We start from the raw sequence: 13,708 nt of genomic DNA, 5'->3' as shown, positions 1-13,708 counted from the left end.
GGGGCGTGGGTGTGGGGGGTTGTGTGCTTCCCTCTTTTACCCCAATCTGTGCCCTCCCTCTTGCAAAAAGTTCCTAATTTCCCTTGAATTCTTGCCATTTTTTTTCCTTGTTGTCTGTTGTGCAGCTAGGTGGTCGCCATCTTCAAATATTTTCAAATATGTTTTCTATATAAATCCAAATATTTAATTTTTTAGTCTTTAATGACTTTTTCATATTTGAGACATTTTATACTTAGTTTTGATTTATTATGTTTTTCACCCTCTTTTTCAGCTAGTGGTAACATATTTTTACATTGTTTTAGCCACTTTATTTAAATTACCAATATGAAGTATTTGTAATATTTATGATTTGGGGTGCATGAGAATTTGCTTGTGGAAAGAAATGTGTCAAAAAAAATGACTATGGTTATGTTACTTACCTTGTTAGGTATTTCAAAGACTGTTCTGGCTTTTAGTTAAGAGAACAAGGTCACCTGGGTGAAAGGCTATGCTTTTGCTTTAGAGTTTTGTCCCTTGTCTTCTCTGGTGCTTCTCTCTTCCTGTGGTCACTGCATTCTAGGCAAAGTGAGCCTGCAAGCATCCAGAACATCACTCTTTATTCTTGGCACAGGGCTTTGCTGTATGCTTCCTCTCTGCCCTGGAATTTCTTCCTCATGTACCTCTCTTCAAACAATCAACAGAAACTGTTTCCCAGAGCTCTTCTTAAATATTATTTCCTCACAGGAGCATTTCTTTTCAGTTGTAATTCCCTTTGTCCCCACTGAATCATAAACTCTTGAAACAGTTTCTAGAACTTGTATGTTAGTAGTTCCTCAGATTTTTCTAATGTATCTTGAAGTATGAGGACTTATGTTCTAATACTTGAACATAGTAAGACATATTCAAGTTTTAATAAATAGTCAATTAATATTGGTGATGAAAAGAAAGCACCTCATTTGGAGGTAAAGAAACAATTTGTAAGAGCTTCTTGGTACTTTTAAAAATGCTTTAAATGCTTCCTTTTGCCATCTGCTAATAAATACTAGGTCATAAGGCATCTGACATGTGGAACAGTAAAAAACACCATGAAGTTAGAATGTTTTTGAAATGTATGCATACTGGAAAGACCACTATTTCCAGATAAATGAGGATGATTCTTTACTAACACAGAATCAGTATACCAATCATATAGGATTAATGCAGTAACCAATTTTTTAAACTGTGTGAAAAACTATATAAACCATAATTAAAATAATATATGCAGATGAATAATCCACAAAAATGAAACTCTTTTAAAACCATAATAGGTCTGAGTTTGTAGAGCAAACCTATGGAAGGACAAATATCCAAGGGAAGATGATGATAAAATCAAAATCATCGTTAGGCCCTTCCCCAGGGACCCAGTAATGTGCTCACAGTACCAGAAGCAGATAAGAAAAATGAGAAAGCCTTATTCATAGGGTATTATTAGGAGGATGAAGAAGCCTCTTTAGATCTCTATGAAGCTCTTACTGGATCCTTAACAGGCCCAGGTGTGAGGCCTAGTGGAACTTCCTAGCTAAAGTTTGGTGATCTGCCTTGGCCCAGCTATGCCTAATGGCTTCTGGCCTGCTACTTTCACATAGGAGTTGGAAGTCCCGTGTGCTCGCTTGGGACCAATCATCTCAAAGGTCGCGGTTTACTATTGGCCCTTACCTCTCCCCCAATCCTAGAATCCCTGCCTTTGTTCTCAACATTATATAGACAACTGCTTGTAACAATAAAGTGATTTCCTATTTCGACAAGACTCCCAACTCAGTGTGGTTTTTCTCTGGTTACTAGGAGAGGTTCTGAATTGTCCAACATTCACCCCTCTTCCTCAACCCCTTGGGAGGAACCAGGAAGCCTGGTCCCTCCTCAGCACTACCTACCTGCTGGGGAGGAGCGCAGCACTTATCTACAGATGTCCAACATGCAGAGCTGCTCACCTGATGGAAGAGAACAATTTTAGTATCATATCCATAAATAATTAAAGTGCATTTAGTATTGTTTCTTTCTTGTTCTGAACATGGAGCTTAAACCCCCTGGACAGTTCCTGAATCACACACTACTTTGTTAAACCCAATCTAACCTGTCTAAGCTTATGTACTGAGATGACTCATTGTCTCAATCTATTTTCTGTTGCTGTCTTTGAATTCCAGACTGAGTAATTTACAAGGAAATTTGTTTCTTTCCATTTTGGAACCTGGAAAGTTTAAAGTCAGGAGATTTTTGTTAATTATATTCTACAGGCTACAGAGCTGGTGGACAGCATCACATGAAGAGACAGAGCAAGCTGGAGAACCCATTTCTCTCATTTTCATCTTATGTTGTCACTAGTGCAATCATGGGGCTCCTTCTCACATGATCTCCTCAATTCCTAATGACCTCCCAAACATCCTACCTCTGACTACTATTAATTAACATATACCTTTGGGGATTGAGTTTCAGCATGAGTTTTGTAGAAGACATACATTCAGGCCATAGAACTCATGATATATTCATGATGAAAATAGACACTAGAAGCACAAACTGTATAATCAGAAAGCTGGAAGCTTCAGTCCACCTCCTAATCAACAGCTAAGGGTGAAGAGATGGGCATTGAGCATAACTGTCAATGACCAATTATTCAGCCAATCATTACTACACAATAAAGTGACAAATGAAATGATGGACATAGAGGCTCAGTGAGTTTCAGGTTGATGAACACACTCATGCACAGGAAGAGTATCATGCTTGGGTTCCATGAGAAGAGGCTTTCCATCTACCCTCACTGCAGACTTTGTCCCATGTGTTTGTTCCATTGGTTGTTCCTAGGTTATTTCTTCCTCATAGAACTAGAATCCTAAGTAGATATAGTTCAGGGAGAACTGTTATCCTAACCAATTAACAAAACTGAAAATGCATCATGAAAACCTGATAATGTGTAGCCAAGTCAGGAAGAAATCTAGACATTCTGGTGCTAAGAAGTAAATTGTCACATCTCTAAATATGTATGTTTAAATACTTACTCCCAGTGCAGTAGTATTTAGAGGTGAGGGTTTTGGGAAAAAAAGGTAAGATTGTGGTAGTTTGAATTTATGTCCACCAATAGACTCATGATGTTTAAAGGTTGTAACTTGGATTTCAAGCCACCCATCTGGAGGAGGTATCACTGGGGGTTGTTTATTGGGGTCAAGCCCTAAGGTGTTACTGGGGGAAGGTCTGAATTCCAGACTTAGGTATTCAGAGTAAGCTCTACTGGGGTCCCTACAGTTTTGCTCTTGCTTGTGGTGCTGGCTGTGTGTGTGTTTATTGTATGGTATATATATATATATGTATGTATGCATCTTCATATGTGTGTGTCCTCACACATGCACAAAAGTACATATGCATGTGTGGGTGTGTGGAGGCCAGTGGATAACCTCAGCTGTCATCTGTAGGAACACTTTTCACCTCCTTTAAGACTAGGTCATGTGCTGGCCTGAAGCTCACCTGTTAGGTTAGAGTAGCTGGTCAGTGAGCACAAGGGATCCTCCTGTCTTTTCCTCTCTAGTGCTGGGGTTACAGGTCCAATCCACAACACCCAGCATCTTATGTAGATACTGGTGACTAAACTCAGATACTCATGGTTGCATGGCACACACTTTAAAGACTGAGCAGCAATCTCCTGAGCCCCAAGTGAGCCATTTTTAAATGTTACCTTTTGAATGATTCCCTTCAATTATCACTATTTGGGTTTTTTAGATATAACTACCTGTTTTTAGCTTGTACCAACCTTTATTTATGCAAGTCATATTCCTGTTATTAGTACACACATACACTTTTGTGCACACATAAACATGCATAAGCATAACTCTCTACCAAGCATCATGGAAACAATAACTTCACAGATTAATGGGGTGAGACTGATGGGAAGGGTCACATGACACCTTCACTGTATCCTTCCTTCTTTAGGTCTTAATATCAGGTCACATCCATGCCACCCTGGGACTTAGACTCCCAGTAATTTAATCGAGGCATTTTATACACAAAGGCATCTTGCCTTCTAAGCCTCTTTTTCTTACCAGCCATGAGAACTCAATTTTCTCCCTCATTACATTCACCCATGAGCAAAACAGATATAGCTCTTTACAAATTTATTTTATTAAATCTCTGCTTGAACCTTAGATGAGGAAAATGAGTCCAATGATACACAGTTCCCTTCATTCAGTCCAGATTCTCTCTTCTTTCTGACCTGGGCTTGTTTGTTTGGGACCCTCCTTTGATGTCCTCAAAGGGTACTGTTCATAGAATTTCTCTGTGATTTACTATATTCTTCATTGGAGAAGGGGCATTATTGTCTGTAGATGTCTTCCTCTGCATTTATGACAAGTAGGCAGTCCTTTCCCCTTGTATAGCACAAGTGTTTCATGAGCCAGGCAAATGAGGGAAAATGAACTGATATACTTGATTAGGCAAAAGAGTCTTTATTTAAAAATAAAACAAAATAGAAAAAGAATCAAAAATGTACATTCAGAAGCTGGCAGATACGCACTGTGTTACAAATTCCTATGTCTAGCCTTCCCTACAAGGAAATCACCAGAAATAGGACTTGCCCAACCAACCTTATCTCCAGTTTCTGACCCTGTTATGCAGAGTTCATTTACTGTAGTGAACTCATCCTCCTCATGGCCAAAACCCCTGTGCTTTTTCTGCACTTCCTTAGTACAGACAGTGGCCCAAAATATGCCACAATGTAGCCACTCATTGGCCTAAAAATCTCTTCAAAATTGCATAACTGTTAAGTGTTATTTTTCTAAATAGTTTTTTTTAGTCAACACTATGAAAAACAATTGTCCCATTATTATAAATGTTTGCCTACAAAAATATGTCAATGGGCTGGGTGCTGAGTATCCACTTGGGATGCTGAGGTAGGGGAATTGCTGTGAGTTTGAGCACAGTCTGAGACTATGTAGTGAACTCCAAATCACCCTGGGCTAGAGCAAGACCCTCCCTCAAAAAAAAAAAAAAAAAAGTATATGTCAGTGGTACTCTTTTTGGTTTAAAAAGAAAACCCAGTGCATTTAGTCCACTATAAGGAAGACTAAGCCACTGAAAATTAAGAATCATCATTAAAAATTGAGTATACTCATTATGGACTGAGTAACAATTATGTATTTTTAAGAAACAGTATCCTTGAATAAATTTTCTGTTTTTTTTTTCTCTTGAAACAGAGCAAAAGATAAGATATAATAATAGATTCACTGACATATTGCATTTGATCCATGAAAACTAAACGATCTATAGACAACCATTGCAAGCCAGTGGCAGGATTTTATAATACTTATTTTAATAAAACAGGAGATCAGATTCCCAGAAGTAATTCCTTTTTGCTTTAAGGGAAATAATCTTTCCAACTCTATAACCACCAGAGATTTCTACATTACAGACAAGGTAAGCATTGAAGTTTTGAAGACTCTGAGCATAAGAAAGGACTACACAATTTGGATCTATAAAAGTTTCTAATGGATACTTTTTTCTAGTTGATTCAGAAACTTTCCTCAAACTTCTATAAACTAGTATATCTATATATTATCACAGATGAAAGCTATCCCATGAACGTGTATTCACTGATGTATAGATAATCTATATGATATGTTATTTACAACATAAAGACTGTTTTATTCAATATGAGAAACATTACATAATAGTCAAGGATGTGTACTAAAACTGCCTGGCTCATGGGCGGGTAGGGCTGTAGGAGAGCTGGTCCTGCCAGTCTCTTCCTGGAGCTGAGAGGTATGGTGGGTGTCTATGGCTCAGGACCTCTCCTAGTCACCAGAGAAAAACTACACTGAGTCAGGAGACTTGTCAAAGCAGGATCACACTTTATTGTAACTGGCAGGTGTTTATATAGCATTGAGAATGAAGGCAGGGATCTCAGGAAAGGATGAAGTGTAAGGGCCAATAGCATATCACAACTTTTGAAATGATTGGTTCTAAGCACGGGTGGGAATCTAACTTTTTTTGCAGAAGTAGCAGGCCAGAGGCAATTCGGCACCCTGCTGAGTCATAGCTGGCCAGAGACAGGTCGCCAAACTTTAGCCAGGCTCAGGAAATTCCTCTAGGCCTTATATCCAGGCCTCTCAAGGCCTAACATCTCCCCCTTTTGTTTTTGTAAGCATGGTGGAAAACATGGACCCTGTCTTAGGTTGTCTCCCTCTGGGGACCTTACCTGTCACTGGGTACCATGTATCCAGCTCATTGAGAATCCACTCCATGACCTGTCTTAGGTTGTCTCAGTCAATCTGAGATCTTACCTGTCATCTGTCACATGGAGGGCAGAATGGGTGGCAGTGGGTCATATTAAGAACTTAATACCTGAGTTGCCAGCCTGTGGTAATGTATCTCAACCTGATGGAGTTTTATTGCCTCTAGTCACTGGTGAATGAATTGTGTAATTTTGTTAATTACACAAGGCCTGACAGTGAGGAGATGGAGAAAGAGAATAGGCCCCAGTAGAGGGAGGAGGTAGGATAAGAAGCCATGCAGACCCATCCACAGTGGGTTGTCCTGGAGGTCCCGCAGTCTCATCTCCGGGTCCTCTTGAAGCCTTTTGATCTCTTCCTGAATGATTCCCTATCTATTGGCATAGAAACAGCATTTTTCCTGTAAAAACAAGCATATGCCTCCCTTTTTGGCCATTAATAAGTCTAGTCCCCTCCTGTTTTATAGCACTACCTCAGCCAGGGAATCTAGCTGTTGTTGGAGATTAATGATAGTGTTGGACATGGCTTTTATGTTACTGATCAACTGGAGAGAGAATTTTCTGTGGAGATGGATTGCCTTACCCATCATAGCTGTTCTGGTGGCCATGCCTGCAGTTATTCCCAACCCAACACGTAAAGGTATCATTTGTACAGTTTTCTTAGGTCTCCCTCCACTATAATCAAAAGACGGTATAGGAAGGGCTTCATCTCCAGGAATGATATCTACATCTGGGTTTAAGGTGGCTGGGGCACAAAGGCCTGTCCAATTGGTGGGCAGAAAGTCACAGGCCATCCCGCCTCCACAGACATAAACCATTCTAGAAGGTGGGCAGCACTGAGCACTGGGCTCAGTTGTGTTGAAAGAACAGAAGGAAGGATGAATGTATCCCACATCTGTATTGGAGTTATTAGGGGAGGGCAGGGTCCAAATGCAAGTTCCAGAAGGAGACATTGGGAAAAGCTGGATGGGGATGGGGAAGGTGGCTGAGCAATTTTTTAAGGTTGTATGGGCAACTATAGTTGTATCATTGGTGACTACTGCAAGCAGCCAGGGAGGCCCAGATTGGGGGCAAAGCCATCAATCCTCTGCAAGGAATGGAGTTATTTGGTTTATCAGGGTGAAGATCATTTTTAATATGGATTCAGTAGGGGGGGCCAAGGGCTAAATTGCCCCAATTTTCAGGAAGGGCAATAGGTTGGTAATTAAGCTCTGGGTACTAGGACAAAATGAGTTGTTCTATCCATCTGACTCAGGTAGAACTGTAGGTGATGAATGAGGACCATTGTTTTTGAAAAGGGGATAGTTATTTATCTTCTTTAGAAAAATTTAAAATATTTATGGTAAATAATGCCTTTTTAAATTGGTTGTGTGGGAGTAAGGATTCCCCTTTTTGTTTTTGTAATTGAGACTTGAGAGTCTGATTATATCTTTCAGCGATTGCTTGACCCCAGGAGTTATATGGGATGCTTGTGGAGTATGAGATTCTCCAGGTCTGGAGAAAATTTACAAAAGCCTTGCTTACAATGTAGAGACCATTATCTGTCTTAATTTGGTCAATTAGTCCAAGGGTGGCAAAGTATTGAAGCATATGGCTAAAAGCAAGTTTAGATTTTTCCCTGGCAGGTATTGACTGAAAGAAAAATATATTTAAGCTTTCCAAATGTAGAATAGTGTGTGACATCAATTTGCCAATGATGATTAGATGGAGCCCTGAAAGATTAGATGGAGCCCTGAAGGATCCTATAGTTTCAGTGGTGCTATAAAACTCAGCTTCTCCAAGTATATCCTGACCTAGGAGGTTGACCATTAGGCCGGACACCACCAGAGGGCACACCTCCCCATGGTTACCGTCAGAATAAGTCCAGGGGTTCCAGTTGGCCATTTCACTGGACGTTGACAGTCTGCCCACACCAAGTAAAGGCAGACCAGGGAATAACTGCCATGAAGGAGGGACTTCCTCTGTTCTAATTAGTATGACACTGAGGCATAGAAGCCATTTTATCAGCCAAATTATTTCCTTGAGAGACATAGTGCAGTCAGGCCCAGTGTCATTTTTGGACTTAGTCCGGGAATCAGTGGCCGGTCCAGTGTGTAACAGGGCTGAGGATAGCCCCTGGGTGGCTTTAAAGGCTTACCCTGAAGGCTGAACTTGGATTTGCAATCCTTGGCCCAGTGGAAACCTTTCTTGCACCTGGGGCAGGGAGTACATGGCACATTAGGAGCCACAGGGACTGTTGGGGTATTTTTAGTCCAATTGGGGCACTTCCTTTTAATGTTACCCTCTTTGACACACCCAAAACAATATCTCCCCTTTCCCCCTGAGGTCTGTTGGAGGGCACAGACCAGGGTGGCCATATCCTCATGGCAGGTGCTCAGTGATCTTTTAGCCCAGAACAAGCCAACTTATGGTCATTCATCATGCCTTCCCAGAGTAACATTTTCATGAACTGGTCTCGCAGGGGGCCAGGGGGAAACTTTCTTTTTTCAACCCTCTCTATGAAGGTAGCCAAGTCTTCACTAGCTTTTTGTGTGATTCCTGTGATGGGGGCTCAGATGGGCCTTTCTCTAGTTTCCTCCATGTGGCCATTCCCAAAGCCTGCACTTGATCATGGTATGGATCAGGGATGGCAGCTTGCTGGAGGCCTATAGAAAATGCATCAGCAGTGCCCGAGAACATGCCAAAGGTGATTGGGACTGGGGGCTGAGCAGCCTGATTCCACTCAGCCTGAATAGGACACTCATCCTGTAAGAAGGCACACCACTTTATGTACAGGGGCCCAGAATGAACAGCTTTTAGCAAGGTTTTTCCAATATTGGGTAGTACACTGATGATGAGCCAAACCCTGGAGGATGTTCTCCACCCAGGGGGAATTAGGTCCATCTTCTGACACAGCTTCTTTTCTCTTCTTTTCTTTTTTTTGGGGGGGGGGTTGGTTTTTTGAGGTAGGGTCTTACTCTGGTCCAGGCTGACCTGGAATTAACTCTGTCCATCCTCTGACACAGACTTTTTAAAATTCTTTAGATCATGAGCCTTCCAGGGGTACCAAGCAGTGGGGCAATTACTGCCAGGGTTAACGTTGACAGGGTAGAGGTTGGTTGTTTCTCCCCTGGCGGTGCCATCCCGTAGTAGGATGGAGGTGCAGAGGGGGTCTGAAAAGGATTTGGCTGAAAAGGATTTGTAGGTGTATATGGGGACTAGGATCCTTAGAGGGCCAAGGAGCACTTCCAAAGGGGTCTAGGGATGGATACAAGGGCTCGGGAGAGTGTGAGGGATTTGGGTTGGATGAGGACTGCCCCATAATTTATGAAGGTACACTCACCTACAGGCTGATTGGCCTGTCAGTGTTCTTTCGCTGGAGAGATGCCCTACATTGGGTACCAGTCTGCCAGGTCCTCCAGCAGGTGGGGTTGTAGGAGATCCATTCCCGCTGGTCTCTCCTTCAGGCTGAGTGGGATGGTGAGTGTTGACAACCAAGACCCCCTCCTAATCACTGGAGAGAAACAACATTGAGTTGGGAGACTTGTTGAAGCAGGATCTTGCTTTATTGTAACAGGCATGTGTTTATATAGCATTGAGAATGAAGGCAGGGATCTCAGGAAAAGGTGAGGTATAAGAGCTAATAGCATATCACAACTTTTGAAATGATTGGTTCTAAGCACGTGCTGGAACTCTAACTTTTTTTGCAGAAGTAGCAGGCCAGAGGCAATTTGGCACCATGCTGAGTCATAGCTGGCCAGAGACAGGTTGCCAAACTTTAGCTAGGCTCAGGAAGTTCCACTAGGCCTTGTGTCTGGGCCTCTCAAGGCCCAACACTAAAACCTCCATTTTTTCTGTATTAGAGGGATGTGATGGAGATTCATTATATCTTAAAGTCTTACATTTTAACTTTCACCAGGGCAGAGATAGTTATTTTAAACAATTTTTGTTTTTCCTTAAGGATTTGGTTTTATTTTTCTCTGCCCAAATTGAGACCTCTAAAACAAATCATGTTTCCACTTTTGCAATAATTTCAATGAAGCTCAGAGACTATTTATTGTTGAAGATTATAGCTTATTTCTTTGGTTTAAATTCTATACTTCTGTTGCATTAGTAGTTATATACATTTACATTTTATTTATTTATTTATTTGAGAGAGAGAGAAAATGGGCACACTAGGGCCTCCATCCACTGCAAATGAACTCCAGACACATGCACCACCTTGTGCATCTGGCTTATGTGGGTACTGGGCAATCGAACCTAGGTTTTTAGGCTTCATAGGCAAGTGTCTTAACTGGTAATCCATCCCTCTAGCCTTGTATATTACATTTATAATAAGATATATGTGGTGGTGTGATCCAGATGTCCCCCTTAAACTTAGGTATTCTGAATGCTAGGTTCTCAGATGATGGAGATTTGGGAATTAACACCTCCTTGGAGGCAATGTATTGGTGGGTGTGGGCTTATAGATATTATAGCCAGTTTCCTCTTGCCAGTGTTGAGCACACTCTCCTATTCCTGTTGTCGACCTGATGTTGGTAAGGAGGTAATGTCCACTCTCTGCTCATGCCATCATTTTCCCCTGCCATCATGGAGCTTCCCCTCAAGTCTGTAAGCCAAAATAAACCTTTTTTTTTTTTTTCTTTTTTTTTCAAGCTGCTCTTGGGTGATTTCTGCCAGCAATACAAACCTTACTGCAACAATATACAAAAAAAAAAAAAAATTGTAAACAAAAACCTCAGAGAAAGGATAGGTTTCATGTTTAGTGATACTTATGACAGAAGAGTTATCATTTTTTTCTTATTTCTCCTTAAAAGGAAATAAGCACTAAAGAGTCTTAAAGAAACTAGAACCAAAAGTTCTATATCCAGCCATGGCCAATGCTGAATAGTAAGAGAATCTAAAGAAATAGTTTAGTGCTTCACCACGTAATTTCAGCTTAAGCATTTTGTTTTTCTCCAAAAGGAAAAGAAAATTAAATTCTGTATCATTAGATAGTTGAAAAACATTTTGATTCATTTTGCTTTCAGATATCCCATCAAACTACAAACATGACATTTCAAAATGAGCTTTCAGTGATTGTTACTATTCCTGACAAATGATCTTTTCTCTTCCAATGTATCTAAGTGAAACAAAATCCACTGTTATAAAAGTCTAGAAACCTAAACAGGGGTGTTAAAATTGTGACCTTACCAATTCAGCCCCAAACACTACCTGGCCATTTTAAAAGAAAACTCTACTTTTGTTGACTCATTAGTATAATTACTTAGTCAATGAGAATCTTCATCATACTGTACTCAGAGAGAGTTATTACAGTCTAATAAAAATCAGAAAGCATGAGCATACTAGCACGTAACAGCAGGGTAATTAGGTTAAGAAACCACAATAACATAATCTGATCAATCACTGACAATTTCTTGATTTACTCCTGCCCTAATGAGCTGTGTTTTACAAAGAAAAATATATTGCCTTAAAGCCTGGAAAAGGACATTTTAGACCTGGCATTGTGGGTAAAGGATGGACAGTAGGGGAGATTTTAGTTTTCTGCTAAACTTTGCTAACTTAGGCTTGGCCTCAATAAGTAAGTATTAAGTGGATATCAGACATCATTTAGCACTAAAAGTAAGACAATTTTTTTCCTAGCCACAGCTTTCAATAACTTGCCTAAAGTAGTTTCAGCCACTTCTCTCACAGGCTATAACACCCTATTGATTTTTGTAAGCTTTGCAATTTCTGTTTTTCTTTCCTGTCTACCATCTCTTTCATACTCTAGTTTAGAACTTATCTCACCTGCTGGGCATACTGCTGGTGGAAAGATTTCATCTACACTTCAGCCATTTTTCCTTCAGAGTCTCAAAGAAGAAAAGCATTCTTTGATCTTTTTTCATTTATTTACTGAAAAAAAATGTGCACATGTTTCATAGAGAATTAACCAAAATTGTATTGAGATAGCATGGCAGAGTCTGATGAGGTCCCCTGGGTTGCTGACCTTACATGCTTTATGGTGCACTTGCACATATGCCTCCTTTTTAAAATGGCCTGCTGAACTTAGAAATACAATGAAAGATTGTTTAAAATGTGGTAAGGTGTGTGTGTGTGTGTGTGCTTGTGTGTGAGGGGCTTGTGATGTGTGTTTGTGTGCATGCTTGAGTATGTGAGTACTGACGCACACACGGCACAATGGACATATGGAAGTCAAAGCACAATTTTTGAGTATTGGGGCTAACCTTCCATCTTACTTGAGGCAGGATATTTGTTTTATTGTTTACTGCTAGCTGGACTAGATGATCCATGATCTTCTTGGAAATTCTCCTGCCTCCATCTCCCATCTCACCATAGTAGTACTGGGATTTCAGAAACTTGCCTCAGTTTCTGGTTTTTATATAGTATTTAGGACATGAACTCAGGTATTCATATTTATATAGAAGTTAATAATGAAGCATCTCCCTAGTCCAAACCTAGACAAGATTTTAGCAACATTTAATTTCAAAGTGAAAGTTCTTGTGGAGTTAAAATTGTGCAATATATTTCAAGTAAACCTAAAATACATTTGCATACAATGTTAGTGAACACATTTTTCTTATTTTATACAGATATCTCTGTAAAGAGAAACCTAGCTGCCAACAGGTAAATGAAGAAATGAAATAAATAGAAAACTGTAAAAGACAACTAGAGCTTGATAGCGAAACAAAGACATGTGCACACTTGGAAGAAGAACAAAGAATGTCATGTGGCATCATTTTGGTTAAATTCTTCAATCGTTTTATAAGTACTTCCAAATGATGGCAAAGTACATGAAACTACTTGGGAATGAGCATTGATAGGGTTTGAAACATTTTTCTAAGTATTTTTATTTATTTAAGAATGAGCGAGGGAGTGAGCGAGAGAGAGAGAGAGAGAAGTATATGTATGTGCATGAGCATGCCAGGGCCTCTGACTCTACAAACAAATTCCAGACACAAGCAGCAATTTGTGTGCCTGGCTTTATGTGGGTGATGGAGAATTGAACCTGGGCCATCAGAATTTAAAAGCAAGTGTCTTTAATCACTGAGCAATCTTGCCAGTCCTGAAATATTTTTGGAACAAAGATGGGAAGATGATGGCACTGAGGGTAAGAAATTACCTTTTATGTCACTTATTCTGGAGAAAATATTCTAAGTGGAAAAGGTACATATCCAAAACTTTTCAAAGCATTTTAAATAATACAAAGTTGTAAACCACCTAAATATTTAAAATGATGTTTAAAATAGCTATTATGGATACCATATATTGTAAGAGAAAAAGCATCTGAGATTAGTAAGTAAAAAATCAAGATATAAACTTACTTATATATGGCTTCAAATACAAACAAGTATATATTCATATGATTAAATATATAAAACAATGATAGTAGAGATGAGAATAAGAGTGCTTTAAACAGTAAATGACATTTGATCAAAATTTTGGACCTGAATAAATATGCATCACAAATGTCTTCCCTTTCAGTGTAATCAATAAGGAATT

The sequence above is a fragment of the Jaculus jaculus genome, chromosome 1, assembly GCF_020740685.1.
Source record: "Jaculus jaculus isolate mJacJac1 chromosome 1, mJacJac1.mat.Y.cur, whole genome shotgun sequence".
Lineage (NCBI taxonomy): Eukaryota > Metazoa > Chordata > Mammalia > Rodentia > Dipodidae > Jaculus > Jaculus jaculus.
This window is presented reverse-complemented; position numbering follows the sequence as displayed.